Source organism: Ursus maritimus, unplaced genomic scaffold, assembly GCF_017311325.1.
Source record: "Ursus maritimus isolate PB19 unplaced genomic scaffold, ASM1731132v1 scaffold_3, whole genome shotgun sequence".
Classification (NCBI taxonomy): domain Eukaryota; kingdom Metazoa; phylum Chordata; class Mammalia; order Carnivora; family Ursidae; genus Ursus; species Ursus maritimus.
The window spans coordinates 39,530,721-39,546,865 of NW_024425563.1; the positions used below are offsets into that span (position 1 = coordinate 39,530,721).

At 47.4% G+C, this 16,145-nt stretch overlaps 1 protein-coding gene across 6 annotated transcripts in view; it reads left to right on the top strand.

Annotated features, from left to right (window-relative positions):
- The first annotated feature begins 345 nt into the window (after window positions 1-345).
- Window positions 346-16,145, top strand: part of ELMO1 (engulfment and cell motility 1) — a 527,822-nt gene continuing 512,022 nt past the window's right edge. For 4 of the 6 annotated variants that reach the window (XM_040644098.1, XM_040644097.1, XM_040644092.1 and 1 more), the window contains exon 1: window positions 467-637. The gene's annotated coding sequence lies outside the window, so the exon portion shown is untranslated. The other 2 variants (XM_040644096.1, XM_040644094.1) reach the window with 2 other exon arrangements.

A 16,145-nucleotide genomic window follows, 5' to 3' on the forward strand; every position in this document is an offset into this window, starting at 1 on the left:
ATGCCACGCGCTCTCGGCCTCCCGGAGGTGGCGCTATGACGGTGACGGAGTTAATTAGTGCCTGCAAAACGCCGCGTGTGAGCTCATCCGCGAAGTCATGCTCTGCACACATATTATTTATAGCCGATCTGAGGCGTGCACGGTGTTTGACATTTTCCTTCTTTTTAAGTAGGGGGACTTCAAAAAGTCGTGGGCCCCCTTCTCCCCCCAACCCCCCACAGGCAAAGTGCAGTAGGCAGGCTCCAGGGTGCGGGCGGGAGGTGGAAGCGCCAACCACGCGAGTCCCGGCGCAGGTGCCGGGGGCGGCGGCGGCCACTCGGCAGCGTCCGCTTGGGAGGAGAGTTCGCGGTTGATCTTGGGATGCCTTGCAGATGCAAAATGTGTCTCTGGCCAGCAGGAGGAAGGAAGAGGAAGTGAGAGCAGCGGCAGCCGGCGGCGCAGCAGCCGGCGGATCCCTAGTGTAAGTGCGTGTGCGCGGGCGAGGATGGGCACGGGATAGAGGCAGAGCCACCCACACCGCCGCGGCCCTGAGCTGGGGGACAGAGCCTCTGGACCCCCTTCAGTGGTCACGGGTAGCCAGAGCTCTGGTCGCGGGGAACGCGCGCCGCCACCGCCGCTGTCCTGCGACCCCGGGCAGGTTCGTAAAGTTTCCTGGGCTGGCGCCGCGCCCCCGACTCGCTGACCTCAGCGCGGCGGGTGAGGGAGCTGGGGCTGGGGCACGGGAGGAGGTGCCCTGCTCTGGGGGTTCTCCGGGCGCCGCGGAGACACTTTTGTTTCCTCCCCGGGGGCTCCGCGGCTGGAGAGGGGGTGGCCGCGGCGCTCTGCGGTGCGAGGGCTGCGGGCGCTCCCGGGCGCTCGGCAGTTAGGGAAGTCTGGGCAGAGCCTGGCGGCTGGTGTGGGAGTGGGAGTGGGCGCGGAGGGAGGGGGCGCGGGAGACCGAGCGCAGGGCCCCGGGCCCGGGAACCCGCCGAGAGGATTTGGCCGGGGCTGGCTGGTGGAGGCTGCCGGGGGACAGTGCTGCTGGCGCGGGGGGACTGGGGACCGGAGAGTGTGGGATTTGGGGGTTGGAGACCCGAGAGGCTGCGCCGGAGGAGGTACTGGCGGCTCGGACTCTGGCTTTTCTCCGGTACTGGCAGATGGGAGGGAATCCCTCGGCTAGCGCGCTCCTGGGAGGGGACAGCGATGGGTTAGAAGGATGGGAGGGCCCGAAGGGGCAGGAGGGGCGGCTGGGGCGGCTGAGACCCTCGGGGGAGACAGTTAATACCCGCCTACTGGGGACATGCCGGGGTCACCCGCTGGGACCGGGAACGACGGCGGGGGAGGGGGGCTTCGATGGGAGATCCCGGCTTGGAAGGGGGGGGCACCCGGCGCGCCTTCCGGGTAGGGGGCAGCCGAGCTCTGGGGGTCCTGGAATCCGGGCTGCGAGCGGCGGCGGAGATCGCAGGAGTAGCTTTGAGGAAGAGGAAATACAGAAGTCAGCCGGCCCGGGGGTGCGCGCGTGTGTTTGGGGTTGGGAAGTCCGTGTTGTGTCGCGGGCGCGCGCGAGGGCGGCGAGCGTGTGAGCGAGTGAACGTGTGTGCGTGTGTGTGAGAGAGAGAGAGAGAGAGGGAGAGAGAGAGAGATAGAGACTGCGAGGGGCTCCAGAGCTGGGGACTTCCCGCCAAGTGAACCTCTCCCGCTTGGGGGCCGCTTGAAGTTGGCAGCTCCGGGCAGAGGTTGTTGGCGGTGGGACCTGTGTTGACCTAGAGCTGCAGGGCTTGGCCTCCCCCAGTGACCTGGCCCCGGGGGCCTCTGGACAGCTCCTGGGACTCACTGAGCATATTCTGTGATGCCCTGTGCCTCTCACCATGGGCCTGCTAACATCCCTGGCCATGAATGATGCGGGCTTAAACCCTTGTATTCAAGATTTCGGAGAAGCTAAGACAAGGATTTCTGCCTCGGGAGGCAGAAGCTGCAGGCTCCCGGTTTAGCGCTGCCCCTGACTTGGGTGTGGGTGGAGGAGGTGGGGCAGTGGAAGAATTTAGGAGTTGTTTGTTTGTTTGTTTGTTTATAAAATAAAAGTAATTAATGATCTGTATTTATGCATTCACTCTTTGAGGGTTAACTTTGGAAACTAGAGGAACTTAACCCCACTCAGGTTCACTTTTAGATAAAAAAGGCTGGCAGCAGCTATTATTAAGGGCCTCTCCTGGTCATGGTTTTTCGTATCTCCCCTCCATATCTACTTCCCAAGGTTATTTCAAGGATTATCCTCCCCCCATTTGCAGAACCTCAGAAGCCCAGATCCCCTGCTGTCATGTGGCAGACTTTTTTTTTTACAGTTGCCCTTCTGAACCTCTGCTCTTTACTATGGTACATTTCCTCTCGCTAGAGGGCTGTGGTTAAATGTTGCCTTTTTTCCTACTACATTTATTACTCATTTTTTTTTTAATTGGATGGACTGGTTGTCTAATTGGGAAATTGTGAGGGAGTGACCTGGAGTGTTGGAACTCTGCAGGGGGGATGGGCTCAGGAGGGAAGGGAACTGGGGAAGAAGCTTAGTAGATATCAGGGAAGTGGAGGTTGTGAAGCAGGCCCAGGCCTGAGTCTTGTGGAATTCAGGAGCAGGCATTGGGCTACAGGGTGGGTGGTGTTATTAATGGTCATATCTTCACCCCCATCCCCCATTCCCATGTCTTATCTTTCTGCTTATTTTTTTAAGATTTATTTATTTATTTATTTTAGAGTGAGAGTGCAGGAGGGAGGGGCAGAGAGGGAGGGAGAGAGAATCTCAAACAGACTCCCCACTGAGCCACTGAGTGGGGAGCCTGAGGCCCAGGCTCCAACCCACAACCCTGAGATCATGACCTGAGCTGAAACCAAGAGTGAGACTGAGTTACCCAGGTGCCTCTCTTGCTTTTCATTGCAGCCATCTGACAAGCTTACATTCTTTTTTTTTTTTCAACAACTTCTCTCCTCAGGGCCTTTGCACGTTTTACTCCTTTTGCACCAAGAACGTTTCCCCACACATCCAGATGGCTCATTGCCTTGCTCACTTCAGGTCTCTGCCCAGTTGTCAGCTTACAGGCAGCCTTTCCTGATTACCTCATGTTAAATAGCAACCAGCCTCTCTCTGGTCCTCTTGTTTTCCCCCTTAGCACTTATTACCCCCTGGCATTATATATTCATTTGTTTATTTGATTATGTCTGTTTCCTCCATTAGGATGGAAGTTCCATGAGGGCAGAGGCCTTGTGTATAGGTCCAGAACCTAGACTGATTCCCAGCAGAATAGGTGCTCAATAAATACTTGCTAATGGACTGAATAAGAGATGCCTATTATGGGAAATATACCAGGAAAATATTGCAGCATCAGTGGCAAGTGAACCCAGGTAACAGGCTTTTGTGGTTTTTTTTTTCTTTCTTTTGTCCTTCCCACCATGCCCAGCCACTCCTCTTGCAGACCCTTTGTGCTTGAGCCGGACTCAGAATTTTAGCCTGAAGAAAGGAATAGAGAGGTGATTCCTTGGGAGAGTGGAAAACCAGTACAACTTATTGATAATGCATAACCACTTCAGATCTGGTGTTTGTTTTATCATACTCCTTGGAGAAAGTCTTTTCAAAGCATGAGTTGCTTTAGCCAAAGAAATACTCCCCTAGGAAGAAAGGCATTACTGTGTGTGCAGTGAAGTCAGAGATAGCCTCTGTATCCCGCTCTGCCCTCCCAGAAGATGGAGGTGAAGGCAGAGGAGGAGAAGGGGGAGTCAGAAAGAAACTGGGTGGCAGATGCAGGGGAGAAGACAAATGAGAAATGTCTAGAAGGAAAATAAGATAACAGATCAGGGGCTTCTATGGTGCTTCTAAATCATAAGCATTTATGAAATTACAGTATTGAAATAGGACAATACGTAAGTGTTTTAAAGTAATTTACCCCCTTTGGGTATTTGGTGTGAATGCGTGGGGAGAGGTGGAGGAAGGGGGTGCTTAGAAGTCCTTGCAGAGAGGATGTGGCTGGGGCTGTGCCAAGGGGCTCTACTGAGTGCACACTTTGCTTACCTTATCACCTTTCTGAACACTGAAGGTTTAGCTTAGGGCTAATCATTTTTATGGAGGACATTTCCTGTCCTGATCGAAGACAGTGCATACCCTTAAGGTTTGTAACCGAAGCCTGCAACCACTTTTTAATGCCTGAAACTATCCAAGTGGGTAGTTTGGTTTTTTTAGTCATTCATTCTGTTGAGTTGGGAAAAGGTGGGGAATTGCTCAACGCTCTCTGCATCACAAAGCCTCAAGTGTTTGCTGCTAATTACACAACTCAAGTTCTGCTTCCTTCGTGTCTGCTAGCGTTGTTGAAGTTTAGGCTTGCAATCCAGTGGATCAGACTATCAATTTATCAAGTCCGAAACAGCAGTTTAAAACATGAAGTGGAAGAAAGTACAATGGCAAAGTAGAGTGTTTTACAAAACAGACACTGACTCTTAATGTCAAATGTATTGCTTAATGTGGTAAAAAAAAAAAAAAAAAAAGTCTGGTTTAGTAATTCTGGAGGCTCTAGGAATCTATCTTTTCAACCAGTTTGCCAGAGATTCCGATGAAAGTGGTTCACAAGGCCATATTTTAAGAAATAATTAACTGCTCCCACCACTTACCAAATGCTATTGGTTTAACCTTCTGCAAGAGCTGCTGTTTACAAATGTTCAGTCAGATGCAGTGAAAGCGTCGGCCACGGACTTAACTTTTAAAATGCTCCGCTGATAGAACTTGATGGTGCAGCAGGTCGTGATTCCGCCATGTTGGCAAACTGGAAATCCAGGTGGTGTGTTTGTCACCTGGCGATTTGGAGAGGCAGCGGATTCATCCGAAAAACTCTTTTATCTTACTAAGAATGAAATGACTGAATGTACTCTTTTCTGGCCAAGTTTTAGTTCAGAGCTTGGGAGGTCTTTAAGCTTTTCAGGTGTTTGGAACTAGACTCTGCTCAACTTTTCCTTGTTTACACCTAGTATTCCCCATATGCCTATTTTAATTACTTTTGGACGTTTGCAAAGACAGTAGTCACGTTTTCTGGTGGCAGCCACACAGGTGCTATGATACATAATTAGATAAAACATTTTAGGTGACTTGGGCTTGGGACGGGCCAACCAAAGAAGAGAAAGGATGAGAACTTGAGCTCTGTCTGAAACAAGGATGTTGAAGACCAAACACCCAGGCGACAGAGTGTGGCTGCCATGAAAACCTTTGACTGGGCCTGGCACCACGTTATCGGGTACAGCGAAGCCACCCCTGTGTGCATCCCACACACGTGTTGCAGTTTGCAGTCCTCCAGGTGATTTCGGTTGTCTGAGTGTTAACAATTAGAACTTATTTATAAGAGCCAGCTCTGAAGCCCAAGAATGCCGTTAGGATGCAGGATGAAGTGTTTTCCACCCTTTCCAGGATAAGGGCAGGTACAGTTTGAGCCGAGTTCTGTCACCCACCTCAGGTGGGTTAACGGTGAAGTATCCAGTAGGAATCTGTGGGAGAAGGAATGCTGGCTCATCAAACAGAATTAACCACAGCGACAACCTGGCGTAGCGCTGACTGGGGAGATGAGTCACATGTATAAATAGAAGGAGATGACGATTCTCAGTCAGTGTTCTAGGCCCCCACAAACACTGATTTCCAGAATCTGAGCGGGATTATTATTGGAACCTCAATTTTAGGAATTGAGGCTACAGTTTTGGCTATTTTAGTTCTCACGGTTAATTCAGGGAACAGAACTTTCCTCAGTTAGAAACGTTTACTACTTGCTGGACTCCAGGACTGCTGTGTGTCTGGTGGGCTGTGAACCATGGTTCTTGAGGGCACCATGTTTCGGTAAGCCCTGACCCAGCATCGTCCCAGAGATCTTGGAGTCACAGGATCCATGTGAGATTTCCCTTCTTGCCTCGACAGCTGACACCCTTCTTCCTGGAATGCTGCTTTGGAAATGGTGGAGAACAGGCAGTAGAGTGTTATTATCCTATTTTATAGATGTGGCTTGGAGGATTGAAATGTCATGGGGATCGTTGGAGAGTATATCTGAGCCCACACCCAGCTTTTCCAGCTCTTCCCCCCCCCCCCCCACCGCTGTTCTTTTCCCAGGCACCCTGATGCCTGTACTGGTGATTTTCTGCCCTTGTTGATTCTCCTCCCCTGGCCTGGTGTGAGGACAGGACCCCTGTGTCGAGCTATGCTACAGTGCATCCAGGGAGCCCTTCACTCCTGTATGCTGGTAGAAATGCTCTGGGTTCCAATAGATGTGCTGGGTTGCCATGGCTCCCAGGGAGGTATCTTCCACCACTGAGGCTGAGTTGGGCTGAGTTGGTGCCTCTCTTTGGATATCTCATTCCAAAGCTAAACTTCTTAGCCTTGAGAGAGTTAGAGGATCCTTCTCTTGGGGACAGCATGCCCATCACCTAAGCTCATGATATTGAAGCATATAAGCCAGAATGGAATTCATTAATCAAAAATGAGAACAGTGTTTGCCAAGGAGAATAGACACATATTCTTTAGCAAACACTTTTTTCCCCCCTCTGCAGATGAGTCATGGTAAAAGCAAAGGCATGGAACCAGTTGGTGGTGGGAAGGGACCAAGTGGGGGTAGGGAATCTTTTGCTATTTCTCCAGCCCTGTAGATTAATACCAACGAAGGGAACCAGAGACTGGAGTCTTTAACCAGGGTGATTTCTCCCTTGGGCGATGCCAAGGCTACTGATTCTGTTTGTTTTCTACTTGCAGGCTATTGTCCCTTCTACGTTGACCCTTGATTTCAGGTAGTCTCAACCTCAGCGCTCTTGACGTTTGGGGCTGGATAATTCTTTGTTGAGGGGGATAGCTGGTGCGTTGTAGGAAATACTAGCTTTTTCTGGCTTTTACCCTCTAGATGCCAGTAGCAACACCCATTGTTGATAACCAGAAGTGCCTTGAGACATTGCCAGTGGTCCCCTCCAGGGCAACCCCTCACCCCCACCCCCCTGGAGAACCATTGTTTTGTTTTCTTGCATAAGTTAAGACTAATGGTGTGCTGTCAGACAGGCTAGACTTGACAGCAATTATAAGTGCCCCAGTTTTCTCTTTCCTTGCTTAATCCTTAGACCCTAATGTGCTATATTCTCATATAGGTGGTCTCACCCTGTATGTTCTTTAATTTCCTCTAGACCTTCGGATTTCCTCTGGAGCTTCCGTCCCTCCTGTATTACCATTGTCTTCCTAACCCAGCTCCGTTTTGTTTAAATTTCACATGTGTTCCTTCCTGGTCTTCTGTGGCTGAAGAGACCGATAGCTAGTGATTTTATGTTTGAGTTCCACACAACGTCTAGAATCCTGGCCACCGGTTGCTGTGTTAACCATAACCTTGGCATAACGGGAATACGGGAAAGAAACGAGGGAGGCGGTTCACGAAGCTCAGTGTGGCTCATTCAGAGGCCTCTATCACCAGATTAAGGGAACGTCTGCGTGGAAATGAGTTAACGGGGTGAAATGCCTCCTGCTCTGATTGTACAATGTACCTTGGCTAGTTGGTAATAGATATTGATATTCCATTAGTGTGACCAGGACACTGTACCGGGCAGGGGAAAAGCTTTTGGGTGTGTCTCTATGTGAAGTCCTTTCCTGCTCCATCCATTAGATTTCTGTCCCAATCTTGCCACATTTATTTTCTTATGTAATTATCTGTCTACCTTTTATTTACCTTCGATGTCAGGCTGCAGTGGTAGCGCAGAGCAGCATCTAGTGGCTTAAGCAACACAGATACCCTGCCGGCTTGTGTACCGGCCCTGTGTCCCCAAGGCGGCAGCCTTCTTATAAGTCACAGCCCTATAAGCAGCCCTCCACCCTTCCTTCCGCCCTTTGTGCCTTTTTTTTTTTTTTTTCCTGAGTTTGCAATTGCATTTAGAGAGCCAGCATTTTGTGCTGTGGGGTTCTGTGGCTGAGCAGTACTGGATGAGCTATATTTTCCAGGCTGCTACACACAATTACCCTTAATTTTGAAGCGTAATGCATTTCAAAATAATTTTTTTTTCTGTTTTCAGGCTCTTTAATCCAAATGCAGAGCCACAGCTGGCTTTGCCCAGGGCCCTGAAAAGGCATGTGGCTTGGGAGGTAGAGCTAGTGGAAGGACTTTGGTTAGATTGCATGTTTTTGGCCGAGTGAGGAGTGAATTCCAATAACACTCAGTAAGGCTGGTTTTTTCTTGACTCCTGACCACCTTCCCCCTTTGCCCTGCCTCACCATTTTCATAGCATTTTTGTAGTGGACCCTGTGCCTTAGTCCAACACTGGGCCGCTCTGTGGGAAGTGACTGAGTACTCAAAAATTCAGATTTGGGGGAAGGGGACTGTCTTTCATACACGTACTAGTAAGCATGTGTGTATGTATGTATGAGAGAGAAAGATACACACACACACATCCATGCAGCTCTCCTAATAATGAAAGGTCTTTAAAAGCAAAGAAACTTATTATATCAGCTCCTAAATCCCATTTTCTCCAGTGCTTGTCATATTTATAGCAGGTTTCTACAAATCTCATTAAATCAAAAGCTTTATCAAGAAATGAATATGTTTCTACCATCTTTAGACTTACTCTATTACCAGAAAGTGACTTCAACTCATTAGGACTATTTTCTCAATTACTGTCCATTCTTCAATCAAGAGTTTGGGGAAACATTTGTCTGGGTTTATATGAGAGATGCACAATAAAGATTTATTAATTGAAGTATTTAAAAAAAAATAAATGTGTGGCTTACACTTAAAATGCATATAAATGTTTTCAAGTTGAAATATTGCTAGGCTTACAGCACCCATCATAATACATTATTTACATTATTCATTCATTCATTTATTCAACTATTTTGATTGCATTTTATGCTCTATAGTTAAGGCACTGCCTGCACATTATAAGATCCAATTCATACGAGCAGTATGGAGAGGGGGGCTGTATGGGAGACAGACCCACTAATAGATAGTCATAATGGAGTGTGATAAATGTATGTGAGAGTGTTTGCAGATCAGAGAGGAAAGAGTTCACAATGAAGTGACTTTAAGAAAGATCTGGAAAGCTGAGTATTAAAAGAGAACAACATGATGTGTCCAAGGAATACAGCAATCAGGATAGTCAGGAGAAAGTCTGGAAGAGGCCTTGTGTCAACTCTTCTGGGAGCTGGGCATTTGGATTGAGTAGAAAAGTAAAACAAACGATTTTAGGGAAGAAAAAGACACAATTGGACGTCAGTGAGCAATCTAACTCCCAGGGCAACAGGAAAGGTAGGTTAGAGGGTGTGGCAGGAAGGAGGTGCCAAGGAGAGATGGAAGCTGTCAGCTCCTTCCTTCTGGGCCTACCTTCACAAACACTCAATCTTGGTCCATTGAATAAATAAATAAAGCAGGGTGCTTGCTGTGTAAATGCAACTTAAAAACAGGTCTCTTTGCCCCCATCTTCTAGTCTGAGTAGTGGACCATCCTCTTCCTTTAAGGAGACAACTTCTGGAGACCCACTGGCTGGATGTAAGTCAAAGAGAAAGGATGTTGACATTGATGGGGAAAAAAAAAAGATCTGGTGGCTGATTGGTTTTGGGAAGAAGGGAAAAGCAAGAGTCTTTGAGTTTTAAAGCTAAATGTATCATGCTTGGGTGAGGGTTCAAGTATCTTTTTGACTCTACCTGCTGACCTACTTATTGTAAGTTAATTATTCTCAGCCTCAGTTTTCTTACCATTCAGATACAGATAATCTAAGTCCTTACCTCTTGGAGCTGCTGAGGGCATTAAACAGAATAATGATCGTAAAGTAGGGTACCCCCAAAGCAGTGCATTGGATTTGCTGAGGTTATTATTGCTAATTCAATAGTTCCTATTCAAGTGTTTTATTCAAATATCTTGCTAAAATCCTTTAAAGACATGCATTTATTTATTTATTTTATTTATTTTTTTTAAAGATTTTGTTTATTTATTTGACAGAGATAGAGACAGCCAGCGAGGGAGGGAACACAAGCAGGGGGAGTGGGAGAGGAAGAAGCAGGCTCCCAGCGGAGGAGCCTGATGTGGGGCTCTATCCCATAACGCCGGGATCACGCCCTGAGCCGAAGGCAGACGCTTAACCGCTGTGCCACCCAGGCGCCCCCTAAAGACATGCATTTATTATTTCATCTTCTCTATGAGTTGTAAGTAGCCCAAGAAATTCCTCCGAAGATTTTTGCTAGACTGTTAGTTTGATTTATGTAACTTTTCCTCAAGCACACAGAGAGGTAGACTGCTGAAATACAGGTCAGGGAAAATTACAATCGATTGTGAATTAAAAGAACTGACATAATGAATCCTATTAGCAACCTGAGGTCCTAAAGAAAAGCTCTTGTAAATAGGTCTCTATCTCCCATTCACTTGGAACTAACCTGGGGTTTCGCTGTTTTATTTTATTATCATTTTGCCTTGTGCAGAAAGAATGGAGGTTGCTAATGGGACTCTTTCCTTTTCCTTGAATCCAGCTTTCTGGCGGGGCTGTTTGCACTTGCTCAATGTGGATGGAAGGCCAGTGAGAAACCCCCAGTTAGCAGAGTACTGGTGGAGGAGCCATTGGCAGGAATTTAATTCACTCATCTAATCACTGGGTTTTGTGCAATTGTGCTGCCTACTAAGGAAATTTAGTCGTTTCAATAACACTTGGTAAATGTCTCTTTTTGAATCATTTGGAACATTCCAGTAAATGGGGGACTGTTAATGTTCATTGACAGGTGGGCGGTAGTAAAGTGTTAATCTTTCTTCTTTGATCTGAGCCTATCAACCTAATTAGAAAATACTCTGGGGGGAAACAGAAAAATAAAGGTAGAATGACTATAGTCCTGAGTGTTAGACCCAGTATAGATCTGTTGGCCCAGCATAATGAAGTGTACCAACTTTCCCTTTCCAACGTGTCTCAGGTTGGACAATTCATTTGATAACCACCTAAGTAGAAGCCACCTGTTTCCATTTCTGCTTATTCTTTCCGGCTATTGCCAGTTTGTTTGGGTGACTTTTCTGCTTTATGTGCCTTCAGGAAGGCAACAACTAGCTTACAGACTCACCAGCTCATTAAGCAGTAGCTCATGTACCTGTCACTTGGTAATGGCTTTCATGAAGTGGAAGGAAAACAAAAAAATCAACCTCAATACAGACATTAAACTGTGATGAGGTATGGATGTGCAAGAGAACTGTGCCAAACGGAAACTACTTCTCTAAACTTGTGCTTTGAAAGAGTATAGCTTCCCCCGTTCACCGCCCCAACTACTATAGTCGTGAAAAGTCACTCATCTAATCACTATATGCAAATCTTGTTTGGTACTTGACAAATTGCACACTTTTTTCAGTGTAAAATTATTTTCTGGTCACTGTCTCTTCTCCCAAGTAGGGTGTAAGTATGGGTTGTTCAGGTGCTAGATTGTCAACTGTGTGGCCATACCTCTACGCTATGTATCAGGACTGGCGTGTAACTGTACATAGGATCTGAGGTTAAATAAATGTTTGAAGACCCATAAAAAGATTTATATAGTGAAATACAGATATACAGTAATCACTGGAGAATTATATCCAGGCCAGACTACATATCAGTTTCACAGTGATTCAGACATGTTGACTTACCCTGTACCCATTTTACAGATGAGGAAATCTATCTGTCAGAGAGGCAGGTTGCCCAACATCAGGCAGATCCAAACCAATGCTCTTTTTTGCAGCACACCTAATGCGAACTCTCCTGTGGCCGAGTCCCCCTCAGTCTGTCAAATTCATTTTTGCTTCAGTTGAACCTGTTATGTTGGGACGTTGTGTTGAGTGGCCGTGCTACTTGGTGAAGGATGGGGAACAATATGCCATGAGAGCTTTGCTTCGGGAGCAAGTGAGAGAACATCGTCAGGGTCATTACCTGAGCCAGGGCTGACTGCCAGCAAGATGGCAGAAAGAAGAGGGCAGTCATGGTGGATTCACTTATCTTCCCAGGAGACACTGTTCTGCTGTCATAGAAATTGTGTTGCGATCATTGCAGACTTGTGTAGGGCCATTTTCAGTCTTTGAATATGTTGCTAACGATTCTGGCATATGGAAGCGCCATGAAACAGTCTGAGAATTGACCCCTGGAGCTGAGGACGTTGAGGCACATGAAGAGGTTCAAAAATATAAGAAGCCAAATCTCCAGGTTTGTTGTTATTTCAAAATATATCTTTCAGACAACGAACAGGCTTTAGGGTAATTGTTCATAACCAGATCAATGCAAGGCCCAGAGAAATGGCACAGTAGCAGTTTTAATATTGAGTTTCACTCTTCTTTCAGACTCCGGGAATTGCATTATGAAGAGTTGGGCTCATCCATTTGAAGTGATAAGTGCCAAAGAAGGTATCGAGTATCCTATACAGGGGAAGGGAAACTACCGTAGGACTTTAGTCTTCAGGTTACCAGAAAGACATTGGAGCCCTTAACTTTTAAGAGAGGGATCAGGGTATATTTGATGGCTACCATGGGTCTAATTTTGATTCGAGCATTTCCTTTTAAAATACTGTTTAATTCATGTGTTTATCCACAAATATTTATTGAGCACCTGCTAGGTACCATGGAGGGAACTAGAGGACACATGAACCATGGTGAGCCTCCTTCCTACGAAAAATAGCAGACATGCTGCTGCTGCCTTGGGCTGCTTAGATACTCATTAGCAGAGGAGAGGTACATTGATCAAACGATCACACCGAGGAATGTGACATTTAAGCTGGGCCCAGAGCTGGGGAAGCAAGGTGCTGATGTTGAACGAGCCTACTGCAAGGGATCAATGTAGTCAGAGAGGGCTGGGGAGAGGGTGGGCTTCAGTGGGGAAAGAGGAGTCCCTGCAGATGCCTAGTGTATGTAAAGAGCAGGCATGGGCATTGAAGGGACCGAAGATCAGAGCACCCAGGGCTGGGAGCACACCAGGCCGAGGAGGAGGGCTCCTGGGGATCCGTGGTCTGGGTCTTTATCAGAAAAGTAGTGGAAAGTCACCAGAGTGTTTTACCCGAAGGAGTGATGTGATCAGTTGTATGCACTGCGAAGGTCTTTCTGTCTTCAGTGTGTAAATTTTACATTATTTAAAATCATTCACAACGTGACCACACTCTTACTACGTTTAGAATCTAACAGTTTCTAAAAGAATCAATTTAGTCACTAGTGTCTCCTTCAGATTTTAAACAGCAGCTTAACTGAGTGATTTAGCATGGATGTCGCCACTACTTAAGAATGATACAGTACCTAGTTCTGTGGTTCCCAGACTTCCAGATGCCCAAGCATTGCTGGGGGCCCAGAAACTGCATTCTGGTAGGTCCCTCAGGTGACCTGATGCCCGCGGTCCCGTCTCCACTTTGAGAAACATCATACCCAAAAGTGCTAAGGAGTGAAAAAAGAATATAAACCCTAAGGCAAAGCATTGCACGGCCGCCTAGAGGAGGGAGCCTCTGTTCCTGCCTGGGTTTTAACTTGGACCTGTTCTCTCTGTCCTGCAGGGATTTTCTTCTAGTGCACCTGAAATGGATTCTAAATCCTTTGAGTTTCTTCTAATTTATTTCCTAATCCTTTCATATGCAGCTGTTTTCTCAGATCTGTGGCTTATTCCCTCTGTGTCTCTGATATTTCACTTTACATTTTGTCGCCATTTCAATAAGAATCTTTTTACATAAGTCCCAAATGAGGTTATGAGGCACAGAGGTGGTGGGGAAGGCCAGCCGGACGAGGAGGGGGATGAGAAGCCCCTCCGTGGATTTGCTTACTTTGCCCTGCAGAGCGGGAGGCTGAGTGTGTTCTGGAGTTCCGCCAGCGTGAGACCAGTCCGTCCATAGTTCCCGTAAGAGGGGACTGTTTTTGGCTGTTCCCCAGAGAGTGTAAGAGCCCAGAATTCCTGCTCAGGTGCAGCTGGGTTGAAATGACTATCAAGGGCAGACTTAGAGCAGAGAAGAAGTCATAGAAAAGGCATCAGACTATTTGGTGGGAGAGCCGAGAGTAAAAGTGGCCCAGACCCATATCTCCCTCTGGTCTCCATGACACAACTTTGTAGTCACCTCCTCTGGGAACCTTTCTTGATTTCCTGGTATCCTCCCCTAGGACACATAGAGTCCTTCTCTGTGCTGAGTAGATGGGAGGTTCCGAAGGTGCATATCCCCAGTGCTGAGCCCATAACAGGCGCGCTCAGTGAATGTTTCCAGAAAGAAGCACTATTATCCATGCATGTGAGCACTGTGTCCTACAGTCCGTTTGGGAAGAGCTCTTAAAAATGGCTTCTTTGTCCCTGAGTGAGGAGCCCAAGGACACGTGGTTCAGGGATGTAACTCTCATTGTACCCAGTTTTGCTGAAGACCAGTCCTGCCTGAGGTCCCCGTGACTGAGGCGTGGGCTGGACAGATGTCCGAGGCTGGGGAGGCGAACGGCCGTGGCTTTGCAATGCCTAATCCTGTGGTGGCAACGGTGAACGCCTTCCTGTGCTTCCACTGCACCCGAATCTACCCTGGATGTAATGAACTTTCCAGAGGAGGAAACTAATGTTTTGTCATTTGTATTACTGTCTGCAGAAGTACTTTTTACCTCCTGTAGCTACTTCTCATTCTCTCCTAGTCACCGTAAATCCTGTCGGGCATAGATATTAGAGACCATAACTTGTAAGAATGTAGAAAACATTGCTTGGCTTAAACCCCGAAACTTCTCTCCCTTTGTGCCTTCATCCACGGTTCAGCCAGTGTTGAATCTGGAGAGGATGTTTCTCTCTTCCTTCCTCTCCAGTGCCTGTGGGCGACCAGGCATTCGTGACACACACTGGGGGTTGGGAGCCCTACCACATATGTGGTTACCCACATTTCATTTATTACAATCTGAGAGCGCCGTGGCCTTGATAATTTATGTTTCTAGGCTATAATTGCACATTATTTTTCTAGCAGCTATCAAGGGTTTCAGCTAGCAATTGAAACTTGATAGGTGTCACGGCTCTTCATTGCTAGAATGATTAATCCTGATGTTCCAGCGCCGAGCCAAGCCCATTTCTTTTAAGCCAAATAGCACACACACAGTAAACCCCAAACTTCTGTGTTCTGAGTTCACTCCGAAAGTAGAGCATATTCAGGCCTTTGGAACCACATTCTCAGATCTTCCACAGCCCCTTTCTCCCTTAATAAAATAAACAAACAATGACTTGCTTTCCCAGTGTGGGCATTCTGCCAGTTGCTGAGTATGTCTGTTTCGATGATACATTCTGGAGCTGGAGAATAACCACTGGATGGGCTCCGGGACCTACTGGGTTGACTGTGAGATAGATCTGAGGTAAAAACCTCCACTGATCACCTGAATTCCAGAAGCACCTACTCTGGCTGGTGAGTCACCAGTCACATTTTGGGTCTCCTGGTATTAGTGTCAGTCAGAGCCCGTGTCTAGTCATCCCCAAAAGGTCTGATTCTTTCCTTTTCCCCAATTTACATCCCTCCTAAAGAAAGGCTGGAGGCCCCTTCATAGGAAGACTAGGAGAAGGATTAACAATATACATTTTTGGCATTCTACCAGGGTCTTCCTCAAGGGGACCTGGGCTCCCTTTCATTTAAGGGGTCCGGGGTCTCTAAACTGCTTCAAGCCTGGGGATTGTTGGAGAGGTCATGACTGTGCTTATGACTCAGGTCAGACTTTTGTCCACTTGACTTCCAGATTTTCTGCTTCTACAGATTAAGTAAGAATTTGGTAGGTTTCCTGTCTTCCCTTCTAGCAACACTGTGACTGACTAGCCAAGACCAGTATTCTGATTGGTCTTTGACTCTGCTGTCCATATGGTAACCGCACCGCACTGGAAAGTGCTTGGAGCCCCTGACCGGCTGGAGGGCTGACCTGCCTGTTCCCTTGGACACTTGGCGGAACTGCCTTGGGGGAGCACTGAGGCAGAGGGGCTTCACAGCCACACGGATGGAGGTCGAAATTACTCATCGTGTACTTGCTGGGGGCAGATTCATTAAGTTCTCACGACTCCTGTTTCCTCCTATTGGAATGGAAATGGTGCCCATGTGTTGTTGCAATAACATGAAAAATGTCACCAGGGGATGGAGTTCTTTGGCCCCAGCAGGTGTGCAAGAGACGTGAAAGGGTATAATGCTTTCTGAACCTCTTCTCCAGAGCTGCGTGTTCAGGCCCATCAGATGGTTGGAA